The sequence below is a fragment of the Diabrotica virgifera genome, chromosome 6 (assembly GCF_917563875.1).
Source record: "Diabrotica virgifera virgifera chromosome 6, PGI_DIABVI_V3a".
Classification (NCBI taxonomy): Eukaryota; Metazoa; Arthropoda; class Insecta; order Coleoptera; family Chrysomelidae; genus Diabrotica; species Diabrotica virgifera.
The window spans coordinates 36,089,272-36,101,576 of NC_065448.1; the positions used below are offsets into that span (position 1 = coordinate 36,089,272).

Here is a 12,305-nt window from a genome sequence, read left to right on the forward strand (position 1 = left end):
GTAAAAATTTGGTTCCTTACGCCATTTGCGAGCGATGTGTTAACTAATCACCATTTGGCGGGAAATTCAAATGGACAAGCATTAATTTTATCCGTTTAGCGCCTCTTGCGGGCAATTTCGTTACTAATTAAAATATCTTGTTATTTTACAAGAAATAATCTCACCTATATTATTAAAATAAAATACCAAAACTTACTAAGCTTGTTAAAGTATTTTATTTAAATAATATCTAAGTAATACTCATAAATTATTCGGAATTCTCAAGTTGCAAAATATGTTATTTTTGCTGTCAAATTTAGTAAGGAAAAGGGATATAAAAAAGTTAGACAATTTTTTTCTGAATATAGGTACGTGTATTTATTCGTTGTTTCAGATAAAACAGTTATGAACTAATTACTATTTACCTATGCATTTTCTAACTTTTCTATGATTTGTACACAACAATAATAAACCATGTTTATTTTTTTTATTAACACAACACCAGTTCTTTCGCAACTAAAACAAAACTACACACTACACTTTATAAACGAAGGATAAGGAACCAACTGAAATTGAAATTACTAAGAATAAATCGTTACAGATAATACAATAAAAACTGTAAACTAATAGACAATAATTGACATCGTCGAGTTAAGCCTCGTTTGATTATTTTATTTGTGACATTCAGGTATGGTGTTTTAACATAAATGATTGGTTAAAGTCCATGCCCCGGAATCTCATATGGAAAAATTGGGGAATTTCCCCCACCACTTCCACACCGCTCAGCTAAATAAAGAGAAACGACAGCCTTTCTCGCTCACGAAGACTTTAACCAATCATTTATGTTAAAACACCATACCTGAATGTCACAAATAAAATAATCAAACGAGGCTTAACTCGACGATGTCAATTATTGTCTATTAGTTTACAGTTTTTATTGTATTATCTGTAACGATTTATTCTTAGTAATTTCAATTTCAGTTGGTTCCTTATCCTTCGTTTATAAAGTGTAGTGTGTAGTTTTGTTTTAGTTGCGAAAGAACTGGTGTTGTGTTAATAAAAAAAATAAACATGGTTTATTATTGTTGTGTACAAATCATAGAAAAGTTAGAAAATGCATAGGTAAATAGTAATTAGTTCATAACTGTTTTATCTGAAACAACGAATAAATACACGTACCTATATTCAGAAAAAAATTGTCTAACTTTTTTATATCCCTTTTCCTTACTAAATTTGACAGCAAAAATAACATATTTTGCAACTTGAGAATTCCGAATAATTTATGAGTATTACTTAGATATTATTTAAATAAAATACTTTAACAAGCTTAGTAAGTTTTGGTATTTTATTTTAATAATATAGGTGAGATTATTTCTTGTAAAATAACAAGATATTTTAATTAGTAACGAAATTGCCCGCAAGAGGCGCTAAACGGATAAAATTAATGCTTGTCCATTTGAATTTCCCGCCAAATGGTGATTAGTTAACACATCGCTCGCAAATGGCGTAAGGAACCAAATTTTTACAGTGAGTTGCCTATCTATCTGGTAATACTATATATTATTTATCTATGGTTAAAGTCTTCGTGAGCGAGAAAGGCTGTCGTTTCTCTTTATTTAGCTGAGCGGTGTGGAAGTGGTGGGGGAAATTCCCCAATTTTTCCATATGAGATTCCGGGGCATGGAATACACCATCCAATTGGATGGAGTATTCTTTGTCATAACCGACCATATAAAATAAGTGAACGACAACGAACGAACGAACACGAACACAGATTCACAGATAGCGCACGATTTGTCAAAAGTCATGTTCCACCAATCACAATGCCGTCATCAGCGCCTCTGACTAAACGGAAGGAAAATAAATACGATTACATGTTTTTTTATTAGAGTTAGCGGGGCATGAAATTAATTTAATTTAAATTATTTTATTTTATAGGTTAGTCGTACTTTACTTCACGTGTCGCCCGTCGGCCCGTGTCGGTGTCACGTGTCACATCGTCCTGTCGCATGCGTAGTAGGGTGGGTCGGGGTGGGTCAAAAAAATATTTTTATTTTTATATATTTTAAAAAAATATAATAAACAAATATTCAAATATTTTACAATATTTCGTGCTCCAAATTATAAAGAATATTAAAAGGTATGTATTAAGATGATTTTAGTTCAATATAATATATTTTTATATAATATATTTTATAGTACAGTAATCCCTCTTCAACCGCGGGGGTTACGTTCCGAAGAGAAAGGTGCGGTTGGTGAAACCGTGGTTGGCGAGGGATCCGCGATCCAAAGAAGAATGTGACATATATAGGTAATCCCAATACATATTCCCAATATTGAATACGTATATTAGTATGTACATAGAGAGAAATATGATGAAATTGCATATCTCTGAAATAGTATTATTATATCAGCAAAAATAAAGACGCTGAGATCAACGTCTACGTTCGCCGGTATTTTAAACCTTCAGAATATAAACTAATTGCCGTAGTCTTACTACTAAGAACAAGCGCCAGTGGCGTATCATGAGTGATTTAACGCGACTGGTCAAATTATAAAAAATATATAAAAATACTAAAATATTCTCATTAAAGATTTAACAGATATCGCAACCGCGGATAAGTGAAACCGCGGTTGATGAGTCCGCGGTTAATGAGGGATTACTGTATAATATATTTTTATATAAACTTATGTGCATATAGAAATGCGTCCACTTAAAATTTTTGTCATTTTTGATGTCTTATATTTACTAAACCTGTTGGCTAAGCTGTTATCATGTTTGGTAATGAAAAGTTTTCAACATGAAGGCTTTCATTTAAATTTTGAATTTGAGTGTGAATGTGAGGAAAATGCCTTCAAAGTTTATTCTGCTATTATAAAAATTATGTGTAATATTGTTTTAAATAATTATACAAAAAACAAAAATAGCAGCCATCAAAGTGATGAATTTTCAAAAAAGTATAAAAAGAAAAGTAATGCTAAGGGGAATAACAAAAAAAGAAAGTTATCGACTCTAAACCCCAACACTTCACATCAAACCATGTGAGAAATTGTTGTTATAGTTATTTCTAGCGATATTTGTATATAATTTAAAATAAGATATTATTTATTTAAAATAAAGTATTTTACACATATTCTTGTTATTGGTTTTTTTTGTATAATAATAATAATATATTAAAACCCAACTATAGACTCTGGTTTTCTTAATAACATTCTGTTTTGTTTTGATTAATTCGCTTATGTTGGATAATAAAAAAAGTTAGCTACTTTAACAACTAGATTTTTGTTCTTTATCAATTCAGGGTGTTTCTAAATAAGTGAGAAAAACTTTAAAGGGAAAGGAACAAAATGCAAAATTTTGACGCCTGTCAAAATTTTCAGTGTATTTTAAATGCAATCATTTTTTTCGAATCCTGAGAAAACTAATAAGTATTTTTGAAAAATTTAAACGCTGAATGAAAGATTACTTTATTACCGAGGGCCGAAAGTCCCTTAGAATGAATGAAAAGTTGTTTTTGAATGACATATTTGAAACTAAAAATCACACTAAATTTTCTTAATTTTTCGCCCCTGTAACTTATTAAAATAAACATAGAAGTTTTCAGGGACTTTCGGCCCTCGGTCCTAACGTAATCTTTCATTCTGCGTTTAAATTTTTGAAAAATACTCATTAGTTTTCTTAGGATTCGAAAAAAATTAATCCCATGTATATTCTTGTTATTGGTTTTTTTTTGTATAATAAACGTTACTTACAAGGAAGTACTTTTAATTTTATTTTGTACAAACTTCTAATTAATAATATTTTCTTGTTCGACTCAAAAAATACTATAAATTTTACCAAAATTTCTACTTTAAAATTGTGTTTTCAAAAGCGGTAGTCCGAAAGTCGGACTACGCACGTCATCAATTGCGATGTTGCCTTTTTCTCTTCATGGCTTGTTAAGTAAAGGTGGCTATGGTAGTAGGCCTGTATTTTAATAGTCCAGTCAGCTTCGACGAAATAAGAAGCCCAAAACCTTGCATGGCGATCTGCATAATTACGCAACGATGGAATGCAGTCCATCGCGATTTTAAAGGGTCTCTCTCCCACATCACTGGTCTAGCCATAGATAAATAATATAGTATATACGAATAGATAGGCAACTCACTTTAAAAATTTGGTTCCTTGCGCCACTTGCGACCGTAGTGATTACTGACCACCATTTGGCGGGAAATTCTAATGGACAAGCATTTACTTTCATTCGTTCAGCGCCTCTTGCGGGCCCTTTCGTTAAGCTACTAAAAGATAACTTAATACTTGGTATTGCCTCCCCTAGCCTCTGTAACTGCCTGTACACGTCGGCTCATGCTGTCTATGAGGTTGCGAATATCATCTTGCTGGATGTTTTGCACTTCCTCTTCTAGAGCCAAGCGAAGTTCGTTAATTGAGGCTGCTACGACTTCGCGACCTCTAATATTTCTACCAAGCATGTCCCAAACGTGCTCTATTGGGTTCAGATCTGGCGGACACGCTGGCCAGTTCATTTTATTATTACCAACTTCTTCTAAATATTGCGTGACACACATTGCAGAGTGGGGTCGTGCATTAACTTGCATCAGTAACGGTTTTAGACCAAAAAAACTGGGGGGGGGGACAAGGGAACACAATCGATGAATAAACAAGATAATGTGCCTTCTTAACAAAGATTATGGTACAAAAGTCCTGTAAAAGCTGGGCGGGCAGTTGCGCTGCCCCCCTGCCCCGGGCTAGAACCGACACTGTCTTGCATTAATAGAAAATCATCGCCGATATATTGAGAAAAGGGTACTACGTGATTCGCTAAAATTTCCTCAATATACCGGTGTGCACTCAACGAACCCTCAATAAATACCAATTCAGAGTGTAGTGTAACTCATCGATTCGAAACATCGACTCATTAGCCAACACTTCAGTGTGCGCCTCTCGGGATATTCCTGCCCATACTATCACCGAACCCCTCCATGGCTAACGCGGGACTGCAAGCGCACTCAGCAAATCTCTCTCCAGTTCGACGCCATACTGTTTCTCTCCCATCTGAGGAGTGAAGATAGTATCTCGACTCATCCGTAAAAAGAACCTTACTCCATTGTCCTAAATTCCAACGTAAATGTTCCCTGGAAAATTGTAGTCTAGCCACTCTGTACCATGGAAGGTGCACTAATATACAAGCTGTCCAAAAATCATTATTGTCGGATCCTCAACAAAGGACCATGATACATAACAAGATATATAACATACCAAGATAAATAACAAGATAATATATTGCACATCCGGAAGTCGTGACGTAACTGGAGACCGGCAAGTTCGCAATGGTTCGTAATCATTCGTATTGTCCGATTACTTTGAATTGTTCGCGGTTGTATTTTATATTTTATCTTTGACAGTTATTTTGACTGGAATCTCGACACTAAATTCTTGTCGAATACATTAAAGTTTAATGTTATTTTGCTTATTGGATAATTTCATCACATAATGTATACAAATCCCATTTAACTTTAACAAGAATTCAAATTCAACTTCCGGTCTCCAGTAACGTAATCAATGCGCGAACTCGGACGTATTTGAGCTACGGGAAAATACTATCTCTTTATTTATAGTATCATGCAAAGGACCATTTAAAAAAACAACTTAAAGCCGGTATCTGAAGGGAAATAGAAGCTGAAATAAAAAATATACATGCGGGCCAATGTAAAAAGAGTCATTTTATTGTTGTCTTCTTACCGGCGCTATTTTATTTGGGCATAAGCCACAATTCGAGTTTGAAATCAAGTTTACTTGACGTTTCGACTTTCACTTCGAAAATCGTTATCAATATAAAAAAATATTCATAAATTACAAATTTAACTTTGTTGTTGGTGAAGCAACGCAGTTGGAACAAGCAGATATAATATTATAAATTATAATTGTCACCGGAAAGCGAAAAAGGTAACGCACAACTTGAAAGAACCTAGATTTCTCACTTCGTTTCTGGTGAAGCAACGCAGTTGGAACAAGCAGATATATTATAATTGTGTCACCGGAAAGCGAAAAAGGTAACACACAACTTGGAAGAACCTATAGATTTCTAACTTCGTTTCTGGTGAAGCAACGCAGTTGGAACAAGCAGAAATATTATAATATTGTGTCACCGGAAAGCGAAAAAGGTAACGAACAACTTGGAAAAGCCTATAGTTTTCTAACTTCGTTTCTGGTAAAGCAGTTGGAACGAGCAGATATCATATTATAATTGTCACCGGAAAGCGAAAAAAGTAACGCACAACTTGAAAGAACCTATAGTTTTCTAACTTCGCTTTTAGTGAAGCAACGGAGTTGAAACCAGCTGATTTATTATAATCTTTATTTATAGTATCATGATTATAATTGTGTTACCGGAGAGCCAAAAAGGTAACGCACAACTTTATAGTTTTCTAACTTCGCTTCTGGTGAAGCAACGGAGTGGAACAAGCAGATATATTATAATTGTGTCACTTGAAAGCGAAAAAGGTAACGCACAACTTGGAAGAACCTATAGTTTTCTAATTTTGTTTCTGTTGAAGCGACGCAGTTGGAACAAGCAGATATATTATAACTAGCTGACCCGGCAGACTTCGTATTGCCTCAATAGATAAAAACAAACTTTTGTATACAAGAAACTTAAAATAACAAACTTAACAAACAACACTTAATAAACAAAAAATGCTCGATGTGAATGAGGTTTTATTATTATTTTTAATTAATTACACATGATGTTTGAAGTAATAAAGTTTAGTTAGAAGTAACAAAATAATGTTTGTAGTGCAACAGTTACAATCTTAAATTTGCTTATCTTATAATGAATATAACAGCTTTATTTTATCCACATTCAAAACAACCCTGTATTTGTGATTGGGTTCGGGGTTGTTCAACTATACAGGTGTTGATTAATCAAAATAAAATTAAATTAAAATTAAATATTAAATAAAATAAAATTTCATAAAATTAAATACAAAAAAATAAAGCTAAAAAAAATAAATAAAAATAATAGATATATTTAAAAAATAATAATAAAAGTAAATAAAATCTAATAAAATTTAATAAAATAAAAAAATTAATGGAATTGTAGAATGAAATAAAATAAAATAAACGAAAATAAATAAACTACTTGAATTAAGGAAAATTAAACAAAATTAACACGTTGACGGACAGTGCGTTAAATCGATAAGCAAGTGTTGTGACACTATTTGTATTTTGCAAAGTAGATAGGGAAATAACTGAATTTCTTTTGGCGCTTATAATTTATGGAAACAATCGAGTTATTTAACATTTTTTGCAACCATATGGACGACAACCATGGACATCGTCTCACATGTAATAGGTATGCATCGGTAGATGTAATGTGACATTTTTTGATACCGACTGTTTGTAACAACTCGTTATTTTAAAAATGTCGTCTATAGACGACATTTGTGTCACGTCATGAAATTAGACGTCTATTGACGTTCTGTCCGTCAACGTGTTAGTTAAAATTTTATAATTTGCTGCTTGTTCTTTTCGTGTGCTCAGAACTTTCCTCCTGCTTGCCGTTCGTCAGAAAAGTTCAGTTTAGAGTTATTTTTTTAAATTTCGATAAATTTAAAAATTTATATTTTGCCCAATTTAAGTCCAAAAGTTAAACAGTTGCACTTTTCTTAGATGGAATTTGTTGCTCGTTCTTCTTCTGTTCTCAGAATATTTCTACGGCTTAAGATATTGTATTTCAGACACCGATTGAGCTAGAGAAAAATTTTTAGTACGGTTCTGCTCGGAATTCAGTAAGGAGTCTATCTACTTAATTTCATATTTTTCACGTCATTATTAGGCGCGTTCCAAGGGACATGAAAACCGTCCTTCGTACCTCCCTCGTCATGCGCATTATAAAAAATGCGTTCCAAGCGAACATGAACGATGATTGGTATCGTACACCGTGTTGTTCCAAGCGATCCATGTACCGCTTCGAAATCGGTAACTGAACGGTCCTTTTGATACATGCCTTCAAGCAGAAACTATTTGTACTGACTTGCGCAGTTAGGATTGTTTTCATTTTTACTGGTCATTGCCGAGATCAGCTGATGATTCAATAATAGAATTATCCACGATTTACGCTATTAGTACTTGTGAATCTTGATTTCCGTTTGAATAATTATTAATTCATTTTTTTTTCAAATTAATCTTATAAATATGGATAATTTATTATTTTTTTTTTCATAGAAGACAACAATTTAATGTCAGATATCGATTCAGAGGACGATTTTAAAGCTGAAGTGATGTTTAATGAACATGTTAGAAATATTAATTTCTAACCATCTAGCAAACTACTAGTGGTACAGTGGTACTCGTACTGAAAATGGCTCAGGCGCAACTCGAACTTGAAATGGTACACCAATACGTTCCAAGAGGGTTACGTACCGGTAATCGGTTCGAGATCGAAAGAAAACCGTTCAAGGGCGATTCTGCGCATTAAAACAGTCCAATCGATTTCGTGGCGGTTCAAGGGATCGTACAAATGTGTCGTCTTGGAACGAACCTATTGTGAGAGTTATGGCGTCATGGGTAATACCCTTATGACGTCCGGGTATGAAATATAGATGACAACCTACTCCCAGACCGGTCGAATATACCTGCCAAATTTCATAAAAATCGGTCAAGTCGTTTCGGAGGAGTAGCAAATACTGTAAAAAGAGCATTTTATACATATATATATGTACAAATTTTGGTGGCTACTAAAATGACAATATAAAACCGTATAAACCTTCCCTGAACTTCCACAAATAATTCAACATCAAAATTAGCCAAATCGGTCCAGCCATTCTCGAGTTTTAGCGAGACTAACGAACAGCAATTAATTTTTATATATAAGAAGATATAAAAATTTAGATGGCTATTAAAAAATAACGGTTGAAGATATAGGCTATTGATTATGTATTATAGAAAGGAACTACAACGTTAACAGGGTTTTATTATTTCATATGGTCAATGAATCTCTATATATGAAAAAACCGCGGAGTGCTACCATTTACATTGGTGCGTTTTTGAGAAATGGGTGAATTAGTCCCTGGGCACAGGTTACATTAGGGTAAGTTCTATGCACTTTTGGTACAAACACGTCTATATAAAAATTGTTCCTGGTTAAATTTCCTATCTAAATATAACTTTTTAAAGTCAAAGATACTTTTTTTTACAAAAATATGTTCAAAAGAAAAAGCACAAAGAGACACAAAAGAAAGAAATTTTGTTTTTTGTCCCATAACTTTTGTCCATGTGGATATAGGTATAGACATTGCTTTACAGAAAAAAAACTTACATGTTCTGTCTTTAAAATTATGTTTGGTAGAGGTCATTAGGTTTTACAGTTTTCGAAATATGATTTTTCAAAGTTTGCCACTCACAGCAATTTTGGGCAATTTTCCTTGTTATTTCGCAAATATTGTCCTGTAACTTTTTTCTACGTAACTTAGGCATAGAAGATGGTACATGTAAAAGGAATAGAAATCAATTACCTTTAAAATGTGCTAATGTATAATGTTGTACGACTTCTTTTAAAGAAGTTATCTCTTTCAAGACTTTATACTTTTAACGAGTTTTTATATTTTTTACGATTATTTTTTAAATTTCCCATTATAATTTTTTTTTTCTACATTTAGGTATATATTATACAGGGTGCGCCAAACCTCTGGTCTTCTTTGATTACGGCTAAACTATGAGATATACAAAAAAATGTTTATAACAAAACTAATGTGTATCAAAGAGGTCTATAATTTAAAATTATTTTCAATTATACAGGGTGAGTCAGAACGACGGTATGAACCAAAGTTGTATTTTTTTAAATGGAACACCCTGTATATTAAATCATTTTTGAATATATTATTTAAAAATATGAAAAATTTGTATAAGGTCTTATAGGCCTAAAGTTAATAATTTTCGAAATATTTACATTTTTATTGAGAAAAATGGTAATATTTATAGGGTTGTGGATTATGTTTCCAAGGAAATAAAAATTTAGGTGATAGGTCAAAGTTTTTAAAATATAGTGTTATTTTTAAATAATTTAATATTTTTTACTTTTAGCCATAAAATATACAGTGTGATCACTATTTGCAAATACAAAATTTTCTCATTTTTTTTAAATGGGACACCCTGTATATTAGTTTTGCGTTTGGTAGTAAATATTACAACCTTTCTTTTGGTATAAGGTTGTATGTACCTAGCATGTTTCGTTTTGTAGATATTTTAAAAAAACTATAGATATTACGTTTTTGCGGATTTTTTATTTAAAAATTTTTTTGCAAAAAAAATAATTATAATCTGGTTTTAGAAACATACACTAAAATATAAAATATGAAAATAAAAACGTAATTAAAGATTAAAATAAATCGTATGCTAGTACAATTCAATTGAATTTAATAACTTTAAATTATTTTACAAAAAATATTTTACCTTATTAATGAATACATAAATTAGTTACTAAATTAAATAAACAACCAAATTTTAAATCAATCGTAGTAATTCTTCTACCGCAGCAACTTTCCTGTACCAAATTAATTGTTAGTTATATTGTATTTACGAGTAAGATCAGTTAATAACTTTTTAATTTACCTACATCTTGAGAACGTATAAAGTATGCTTTGAAACAAATGAACGTTATGGAAGTATATTAAGAAGTAAATAGTATCTATGTACCTACTCGTGTCACAAAAGCTGGTAATAATTTCTAATGGTTTCGCCCAAAACAAATGTCATATCCAAACATTTTTCGGTTAAAAAATTAAAATTTAAAATATAAAAAATTTTTACAAAAATTTCAACTACAAAAGTATTACCAGTTTTTGTGACACCAGTAAATACTATTTATATTAATAAATAATTTGGATGATACATTTAACATTCATTTGTTTCAAAGCATACTTTATAATAATTTTTATACTCTCAAGATGTATGTAAGTAAATTTAAAAGTTTAACTAAATACAATTTAACTAACAATTAATTTGGTACGGGAAAGTTGCTGTAGTAGAAAAATTACTATGGTTGATTTAAAATTTGGTTGTTTATTTAATTTAGTAACTATTTTATGCATTCATTAATATGGTAAAATATTTTTTGTAAAATAATTTAAAGTTATTAAATTCAATTGAGTTGTACTAGCATACGATTTATTTTAATCTTTAATTACGTTTTTATTTTCATATTTTATATTTTAGTGTATGTTTCTAAAACCAGATTATAATTATTTTTTTTGCAAAAAAAAATTTAAATAAAAAATCCGCAAACACGTAAAATCTATAGTTTTTTTAAAATATCTACAAAACGAAACATGCTAGGTACATACAACCTTATACCAAAAGAAAGGTTGTAATATTTACTACAAAACGCAAAACTAATATATAGGGTGTCCCATTTAAAAAAAATGAGAAAATTTTGTATTTGCAAATAGTGATCACACTGTATATTTTATGGCTAAAAGTAAAAAATATTAAATTATTTAAAAATAACACTATATTTTAAAAACTTTGACCTATCACCTAAATTTTTATTTCCTTGGAAACATAATCCACAACCCTATAAATATTACCATTTTTCTCAATAAAAATGTAAATATTTCGAAAATTATTAACTTTAGGCCTATAAGACCTTATACAAATTTTTCATATTTTTAAATAATATATTCAAAAATGATTTAATATACAGGGTGTTCCATTTAAAAAAATACAACTTTGGTTCATACCGTCGTTCTGACTCACCCTGTATAATTAAAAATAATTTTAAATTATAGACCTCTTTGATACACATTAGTTTTGTTATAAACATTTTTTTGTATATCTCATAGTTTAGCCCTAATCAAAGAAGACCAGAGGTTTGGCGCACCCTGTATAATAAAGAAGAAAGCTTATTCTGTTTACTTTAAAATTGTGTATTATAAAAAATTCTAGGATCATTTTTGAATAAGATATGCTTTTTCAAAATGTAATAAGTACTTGCAACGATTTTTGATTTAAGGATTATTTTTTAAATTCCTCATAACTTTTTTATGTGATTGTGTGTTATGATTGAATCTTATTTTTTATAGGTAATACTTTGGATCCACTTGACTCGGCCGGGCAAACTTGAAAATATGGATTAATTCCAATATTTACTGTCAAAGCTCCTGCACCACAAGCTTTCCTTGAAAAAATAGCATGTAAATGTACCAAAGGATGTACAAAAAACTGCGGTTGTAGGAAGACAGGAATTAGTTGTTCAATATTCTGCAAAGGGTGCATGTGCATTGGTACTAATTAGTGGGAACTCTAAGATAACTGAGGTGTCAGAGGAAGA

At 31.2% G+C, this 12,305-nt stretch overlaps 1 long non-coding RNA gene across 1 annotated transcript in view; it reads left to right on the forward strand.

The window, feature by feature from the left end:
- LOC126885863 (uncharacterized) overlaps positions 1–12,305 on the forward strand; it is a 50,210-nt gene that overhangs the window by 22,702 nt on the left and 15,203 nt on the right. The window lies entirely within an intron of this gene.